At 41.2% G+C, this 9,664-nt stretch overlaps 1 pseudogene; it reads right to left on the reverse strand.

Annotated features, from left to right (window-relative positions):
- Positions 1–343: 343 nt before the first annotated feature.
- LOC119315876 lies at positions 344–7,465 on the reverse strand (annotated as a pseudogene).
- Positions 7,466–9,664: the final 2,199 nt, after the last annotated feature.

The raw sequence follows: 9,664 nt of genomic DNA on the forward strand, positions 1-9,664 counted from the left end.
AAAGCATTATCGAGCCATGAGTTCTGATATCTAATATGCAAAACTAAACGTATAAACACATAGTTAAGTGCCAATACGTTGCAATGGGGGAAACTGCTCAACTGGTATAACTTCAATTGCGCCTAACATATTCTTATAGGGCACATCAGGCGACATTGTTTAACAAGTTGCTCATATGGACGAATTTAAGAATTGTCCAAAATATATAGAATTTCTTGTTGCGACAAATAAGGTGTTGCTCTTGCTTTATTAACTATTGCAGCCCTTTGAAACACAAGAAATGGACTATTAAAACACAATATTAGTAAAAAAGAGTAAATTATTGATTTCAAGCAATATAATGTATAACAAACATATAGCTTGCAAAAACGTCTTACATTATGGAATAGGGGAGTATTTTACTAATGCTGGGATGTTGAAAAAGTTCAGAAAAAAACTACAATTGCAATATTCAGCCTAATTGTATCCCTTACATACATGGCAATTGCGCTAAAGTAAAACCGAAAAGTGCATGCCACATGGTGAGGGAAGTCATCTTAAAGATATGGTGCATGCCATCTTCTCTTGTTCTGTAAAATTCTTCGGTGGCCTTCTAGTATAGTATCAATATACATGAGGGTTGCTTTGGTCTAGATCATTACATCTAATAGGAGAAGAGGAAAGTGTTAATAGACATGCTCAACAAAGTTTAGTTGCAGCAAATATTTCTCGGTATATTCTTGGGGGCAAAAACTTCTACAAATTTATTGCAAAACTGATTCATGATAGTACAATGCCCAAAATTTAAATGATTGAGACGCACAATAGATGTGGCTAATACAATGAAAACAACCAATATGTGTTATTCCCTTTCTAAAAAAATGCAGCTCCCTTGAGAGATAAAACTCTGAAGTATATGGAAAATGCATATGTATTCTAGCTGAATGTCCACTTAAGAATATATCCATGTTTGCCGATGAAAGCAATTGTTTTCTCTAGATGCACTGTGTGCGCTACCAATGAAACATTATCTATCCTGCACATACGTCACAACTGCTAAAGCAACATGACATCAAACTGGTTAAGCCGTACTTGCAAGAGAGTATAACAGCAGATGGAGAAAGTACATGAAAGAAGAACATGGAGACTTGGTACAGAGGTTGTCAAACTGGAACCCAACTTTGACATGAGTGGCCATGCATAGCAAGATGTTGCCCGCGGTGCAATGTGTGCCTTGCAAGTAAGACGAGGACGCCTTGCCGAGGCAATGGAAACTTCAGCAGTGGCAGCAAAACCGAACCTAAGAGGCGGCCGACAGGGGCTGCAGAAGCAGCACACACCAACAGCAAGCCGAGGCAACTTGGGAAGCGGAGGCGGCAATAATGACTTGCTAACCATGGGGCAGTCTGCCAAGCATAAACCCCATTCTTCTCATAAGCTATAGCCGTGACCGAAGACGACATCACAACGTGCCCCTCCCTCCTATGCCTCAAATCGTGTACCAGCGAGAGACCGTACCGGTGTAGAGAAGCCCTTGCGAAAATATTATTTAGTTAGAAGGCTGATTGCTGATGAACATTGATTTTAGAACAATAAACATATATTCACATAATGTTACAGTTAATCCCAAAAATATAGTATTGAACTATCCAGAAAGTGATCTAAAATGATGAAAAGTTGAGAACAGAAAGCAATCAACATCATCAAAATATTCTTCCAATTAAGACACTACTACAACAAGAGAATGGAACTTTTGGCATCAATGTTGATGTTCCTCCATCTGGCTCCATTCTCTTACTGTAAAAGAATGGAACTAATTCATTTATGACCAAGCAAAAATCTCTACCGCGCAAGAGCCTTGTGACAAAAAGATTGAGATGGTTACCTCACAGAATTCCTGCAATTAGATGCTCACTTCGGCAACAAATACTTGAAAGCGGATAATTAACTGAAAGGTGACCTATCTACACAATTGAGAGATTCTGTACGTAGTACTATGCTCATTCATATCAGAATATCACAAAGATGGATGTGTACCTCCCTGCTCCTAGACCATGAACTAAAGGGTTGTGATTTGCTTCTCTTCCTTCATTGGTCCTGCGTGGAACCAAATAGTACTCATACTCCTTTTTCATACAGCTAAAATGATGAATCAAAGAAAAGTCTGAACAACTTTGCACAAATAAAAGAGCATATCTAATTAAACACATCCAGTCAAAAAATTGTTCTCGCTGGAGAGCACATCAATATAAAATGAAAAGTATCAATCAACTTTTATATTACAGGTGATATTGGCACAATTTATCAGAAGAAAAAAATGTGCAAATTAGCAAACGCCTTCTGTCCATAGTAGCATCAAGAGGTGAAAAACAAGTGAAATGTAGCATCATGGAACCACTGAATCAACAAGGATAGTTAGAATGCAAACATATTGGAGATGAGAACTCAATTAACCTTTTATCTGGCACAAGCTTCGCATCAGATCAACTTCATGGAGAAAATTACTTGTCAACTTCCATCTCCGCACGACAACTTCCATCGACGATAGTGCTGACTTGCTTGATTACTTGTCAAATTCTCCTTTTATAGTAGAGATAAGTAATGGTGTAGTAGCATGTATTAAATATAATGTTGAGGGGTTGAATACCAGATTAAATTCAATAATTCATATGATAGTAAAAAAATCATACTGATCTTTCACACTCAATATTTACTTGTCTTCTCCTTTATAACATATTGTATATCTACTTCCCACATTAATATGCTTGATACCCATATTTCTTTAATCGCCAATCCCAAGTCACTACAGGACCATCAGGTTATGTAGGTGCTAAACATTACAACTGATAAGCTTCTTGTAAGCAAAAATGTTTTAGAAGTCAACCTGCACACACTTTATATTGGCTTAAATTTAAAAAAAGTTGTATTTTGATCCCAAAAATTTGAACATTGCAAATTTTAGGTGAACTCTGAAATGATAGTATCTACTGGAAGCAGTGAGAATGCATCGCACAATTACATATATCTATCATCTATAATTGTAATCTTCATTTCTATTTAACAATGGAACTTTCAGTAGGGATGCATAATATAAACCCGGTATGATGCAGTAACTGATATTGATATGTTACTGGGTGATGGGAGTATGTAAGCTGCATCATATAAATCCAAAAGCAATTGGAATTCTACTATTAAGCAAACAAATCCCCATGAGAGAATGACTCACTCCTCCACAATTATGGTTGTTTTTATATTACAAACAACACAGCAGCAAGCCTGATAAGACTTTATTCGGTCCGAGCCCTATAAGAAAATGTAAACTTTCTTATCCTTTAAATTTGGATCAATTCTTGAACATATAGTTACTTAGAAAGAGCACCAACACCAAATAGGAGTGTTAGGATCAAGATGAAAGAAAATGCCTCTATTTATCATATGTTTATTAGGTACATAACGCTGAGCAATATATTCTCTAGGGATGCTGCCTGCGCAAAGTGTAGTATACACATGTTTTCGACCCACAAACACAGCTAAGGGATGCCAGTGAAATTCAGAAAAGTAGATGATATATGTTTGTAGGATAGATCTTCTACTGTATGCAAGGATTAAGTTAGATGGCCACATACCTTGCTCAAGTTGCATAACTGATTCTGGGATTCCATATATCTGAATTTGGTCAGTGGATATCATGTATATATTACGAACAATGGGTGTTAAATGTTGACTGTAACGTCATACAAATGAGGGACTACAGTTACAATTGGATGTGCTGATGTCACAAACAATGTGATTTATGGTCTAGGTGGACCTTGTTGTCTATATCCCTTAGTACTACATTAGCTCGCTATAATCCAATCCAAAACCCTGCAAATATGAAGAGCATAAATAATTGCGCTAAAGCCGTTTGGTTGTCTGAACTCTGAAGTAGTGGAATTAGGACTCACTGAAATAGCAGCTTCAATAAAAGGAGGCAATATGACTTCCATCCTGGTTCCGCCAAACTGCTGTTGCTAGTCCTAGCTCATGCACAAAAATCATCATCCTTGCCAAGCACAATAAAGCCTTTCCTCATTTCAAGAACCTTCTCTGGATATGTGATAAAATCCTGTTCTACAGCAGCTGCTACAAAACCAAAATTGCAGACTGCATCAAAACATCATCATTGTCAATTTATAAGATAATTCAAGGGCTAAATAGTTGTCCAAGTTTTGACATATAGATTAGTTATGAGTAATGAACCATACGAACCATGCATGTATCTTACAGCTTATGAGGACTGCTCTGCAAAAGCTTGACTAATCTGCATATCAAACAGGTTCTAGATATGGTAGGATATCTTCACCCATAGACGTTGATATGTGTACAACCTTCTGCTGCCTCGGAAGCACACGATGCACAGCATCGGAACAGCCACACTCTGAAACAAATCAGAGCATGACACAGGATCCTCGGACAGGGTTAGACACAAATAATGTTGTAGGCACGGAATTTTCTCATCCATATCTACACAGAACGCAGCATGTGCACAAAACAACTCACAGTGCGATAAAAAATTTGGCTGCAAGTCTTCAGATAAAAGGCAAATGATGCACTACCTCAAACCACCCACTATTTTTAAAGCTTATAAAACATCTTCGAGGCATTCCTCCAACTTATCCTTAAATCGTTTCCACCATCGGAATTGAAAATAACCGCAGAAATATAACAGAATTTAGATTTCTTTTCTTACGGTTCGATCGATCGGCCTGCTCCTCCCCTACCTACTCCTCCTGGCCACGATCACCTTCCCGCAGCGCCCCGGGAAGCCCAACCCGTCTGCGCCCATCTTCCTCGGCCCCAAGCGCCTCCTCCTCGCCGCGCACATCGTGGGCGGGTTCCTCGTCGGCGCCGTGTTCCCGGCGCTCTACATCCTCGACGGCCTCCAGTCCGGGGACACAACGGGGATCGCCGCCGTGGCCCCGCACACGTTCCTGCTCTCCGCGCAGGTCTTCACCGAGGGGCTCACTGCCGCGTTCCAATGGCGGTTCTCGCTCCCCATCAGGGCCGCCGTACCGGTCATGTACAACACGCGCAGGATGTTCGTTCAGGTGACTACATATGTGTACGTGTACGAGAAATCTATAAGTATACGTTAAACTCGATTAATGTCAAAAAACCAACTAATGTATGCCCCATTGCTTGTAAATATACAGAAATCTCAGTGCAAATTTACCTCTAAAAACATTCTCAGTGCTAATTCTTGTATCAGGAAAGGTACTCACCTGAACGAACCTGACTAAGGAGCTTCAACTTTTACTGCCACTGACTTGTTCCTGTGAAACTGTTGGATGTACAAGATTTCATGAGAAAGACCCATAATATGCATAAGATATTTTTCTGATTGAATAATTAATACATAGCTTGCTTATGTAGGCTGTAGCTTCCGTATCTAAGAATATGGGAGAATATCGGGTGCTCCCACACACAAGGTGTTCATGCTCCCACCCTTCATAAAATATCCCCTACCATGTGTGTGGTTCCTGACATATGAGATGTGCTTTTTGCACTGGTTGTATTGTTGTAGCATACACATTAGGGCTGGTTTCCAACAGAGCACGTGAACTAACAAAGTTGATCCTAACTAAACAAAGGGCATTCATATAGTATATGCAAGCAGTAACTGAAACTATTCTAAATTATATGTAGGTCTAGTGGTCTACTCTTTCCATTGACTTGGAGAATTTTTTATGACGAAAGTACAATATGATGCCCATTAGTAAATCACTTCACCTGTATGCCCAGGGATGCTAGATCCTTGTGAATTTATTCCAATCCCACGAGTCCTGAAGTGTCAATGTTCACCATGTCTGCAGACCAGAATCATAACTGAATCGAAGATGTCTTTGGAATTTTTATATAAGTTTAGCAATTATCAAACTTCCCTGTAGGAGCTTACTTGACATGTCAAAGACAACTGATTGCACCCTTTCCCTGACCTTCTCATTGGATGTATCCACTTCAGCCCTTACCCATTCCATGATCCTGAATTAACAACACCCATGTGAGGACTTACATCGAACTTTAGACAATGCGAGGTTTGCTTTATTTGATCATGTTGGCACCTTTCTTTGATGAAAGTCGCATTGATGAAGCAGAGGAAGGACATATCGATACGTGTGACTTGTATGGCCGGTGTTCGGCATCGAGCTCGTACCATCTAACCGTGGCGAAAGACTGTCCAACAGCAATGGCTTCCTGAAACAGGCAACATGCACAAACTTGTTTGGTCAGTTCAACCTGCATTTCGCCATGAAAACAAACACGTGCTGAATTGTTTGTACGCTTCTTGGCATGAATCAAACGACATGCCTTCTACAGTCTTGGGATTCTCCATTGTCAGTCGTAAAAGAATAAAATCATGCACAATCCTGATATTTCATACTATTTAGTAGTACTATTTAGCATGGATACCCATATAATCAATGCATGGTAGTGCTAAAAGTTAACTGTGACCCTGAGTTCTAATCAAATGTGCAGGAAAGGATAGCATGTTTAGCACACCTTGTCGATTGCAAGCTTCCCATCTTCTTGCACAGTGCATTTCCAAGACATCTTGGAAACCATTCCCTGCTTGTCGACCACCTATCAGATGTTTACAAGCCGCAAAGTCAATTCACACTCGTCTAAACAACAACCAGGGGACAATTATCAAATTGTTAGATGCATAAACCTTGACATGGTAGTGCTCTTTTGTTGAAATGAACTCCAGCCCCATCCTCTCCACAGCAAATCACTCCATGTCATCCAAGAAATCACTTGGCAGATTCGTATGGAACGTTTTACGGACTGGGCTCTTGGATCCTTCTGTCCCTGCCCCTACGAGGTCGCGGACCGTGTCCAGGGAGACGTGTGATCCACCAACACAAAAGCTGGGTGGTGGCGCGCGTTAATCACAATGCTATGTGAGTTGTGACACGAAGCAGAGATCCAAGAACTGGAAATGGTGGGACGCATAGAAGAAGACTCACAATTGGAACATGACCTTGCCCACCCTTGCCATGAGACTCAGTTTTGCCTCCTCGTCTTCCCTGGGCACATCGTGCGTCCTCTCCCTCGCCTTCTCCGCCGCGTATAAAAGGTCCGGCAAGAACCTCTCGGCGATGACTGCGGCCTCGTCCGCGGCCTCCGTGGAGCCGGAGGATGGGGAGGAGAGGGCAAGGACGAGGGGCTTGGCGCCGGTCATGCGCTCGACGGTGTAGCAGGGGAAGGGCTCGAGGCGGATAGATTCAGCGTCGTCGGAGAAGGGCGGGAGCGGGAACCAGCGGGAGACGCAGTCTGCGGCGTGGATGATCTTGCTGGACGGGGGAACATGGTGACGCCCGCGAGGGAAGGAGATGGAGAGGGAGGGGCAACAGCGGAGCAGGGCGGCGGGGGACGGCGGCGGGCGGCGAACCCTAGAGAGGACCGAGCGAGCGATAGGAGAGGCGAGACCGAGGGAGGAGTTGGATCGAGCGATGCGGAGGGGGAAAACCAACAGAGAGCACCGGACGAAAAAAACCGACGAAAAAAACGAAAAATCCGGACGAAAATGGTGGGACGAAAATAAACCCGGAACGCAGACTACCAACTGAGACATTAAGAGTAGAGATAACGACGGGAGTTTCAGCGTGTGCGGGACTCGATCACGGGGTTTTCTTTGGTTTTTCGCGGCTGAGGGGAAGGTGGGAGAAAGTACCAAAGAAGTACCAAAAAAGACCGGGTGGGGTGGGACGAAAATAAAACCCGGAACGCGACCTACCAACTGAGACATTAGGAGTAGAGATACATATTGATGTATGCGGTCCGATGAGTGTTGTGGCTCGCGGCGGGTATCGTTATTTTCTGACCTTCATAGATGATTTGAGCAAATATGTGTATATCTACTTGATGAAACATAAGTCTGAAACATTTGAGAAATTCAAAGAATTTCAGAGTGAAGTGGAAAATCATCGTAACAAGAAAATAAAGTTTTTACGATCTGACCGCGGAAACAAATATTTGAGTTACGAGTTTGGTCTTCATTTGAAACAATGTGGATAGTTTCACAACTCACGCCACCTGGAACACCACAATGTAATGGTGTGTCTGAACGTCATAACCGTACTTTATTAGATATGGTGCAATCTTTGATGTCTCTTACCGAATTACCACTATCATTTTGGGGTTATGCATTAGAGATAGCTGCATTCATGTTAAATAGGGCACCGTCTAAAAATTCGTTGAGACGACACCGTATGAACTATGGTTTAGCAAGAACTTAAGCTGTCGTTTCTTAAAGTTTAGGGTTGCGATGCTTATGTGAAAAGGTTTCAACCTGATAAGCTCAAACCCAAATTGGAGAAGTGTGTCTTCATAGGATACCCAAAAGAAACTATTGGGTACACCTTCTATCACAGATCCGAAGGCAAGATCTTTGTTGCTAAGAGTGGATCCTTTCTAGAGAAGGAGTTTCTTTCGAAAGAAGTGAGTGGGAGGAAAGTAGAACTTGATGAGGTAATTGTACCTGCTCCCTTATTGGAAAGTAGTTCATCACAGAAATCAGTTCCAGTGATTCCTACACCAATTAGTGAGGAAGCTAATGATGATGATCATGAAAACTTTTGATCAAGTTACTACCAAACCTCTTAGGTCAACCATAGTAAGATCCGCACCAGAGTGGTACGATAATCCTGTTCTGGAGGTCATGTTACTTGACCATGACGAACCTACGAACTATGAGGAAGTGATGATGAGCCCAGATTCCGCAAAATGGCTTGAGGCCATAAAATCTGAGATAGAATCAATGTATGAGAACAAAGTATAGACTTTGGTGGACTTGCCCGTTGATCGGCAAGCCATTGAGAATAAATAGATCTTCAACAGGAAGACGAACGCTGATAGTAGTGTTACTATCTACAAAGCTTGAATTGTTACAAAAAAATTTTGACAAGTTCAAGGTGTTGACTATAATGAGATTTTCTCACTCGTAGCGATGCTTAAGTCTGTCCGAATCATGTTAGCAATTGCCACATTTTGTGAAATCTAGCAAATGGATGTCAAAACTGCATTCCCTAATGGATTTCTTAAAGAAGAGTTGTATATGATACAACAAGAAAAGTTTTGTCAATCCTAAAGATGCTAACAAAGTGTGCAAGCTCCAGCGATCCATCTATGGACTGGCGCAAACATCTCGGAGTTGGAATATACTCTTTGATGAGTTGATCAAAGCATATAGTTTTATATAGACTTGCGGTGAAGCCTGTATTTACAAGAAAGTGAGTGGGAGCCCTACAACCTTTCTGATAAGTATATGTGAACGACATATCGTTGATCAGAAATGATGTAGAATTTTCTGGAAAGCATAAAGAAGAATTTGAAAGGAGTTTTTCAAAGAAAGAATTACCTGTAAAGCTACTTACATATTGGGCATCAAGATCTATAAATATAGATCAAGACGCTTGATAAGACTTTCGATGAGTACATACCTCGATAAGATTTTGAAGGAGTTCAAAATGGACCAGTCAAAGAAGGAGTTCTTGCCTGAGTTGTAAGGTGTGAAATTGAGTAAAGACTCAAAACTCGGCCATGGCAGAAAATAGAAAGAAAATGAAAAGTCATTCACTATGCCTCAGTCATAGGTTCTATAAAGTATGCTATGTTGTGTACTAGACCTATTGTATACCTTAGC

Source organism: Triticum dicoccoides, chromosome 6A, assembly GCF_002162155.2.
Source record: "Triticum dicoccoides isolate Atlit2015 ecotype Zavitan chromosome 6A, WEW_v2.0, whole genome shotgun sequence".
NCBI classification, from domain to species: domain Eukaryota; kingdom Viridiplantae; phylum Streptophyta; class Magnoliopsida; order Poales; family Poaceae; genus Triticum; species Triticum dicoccoides.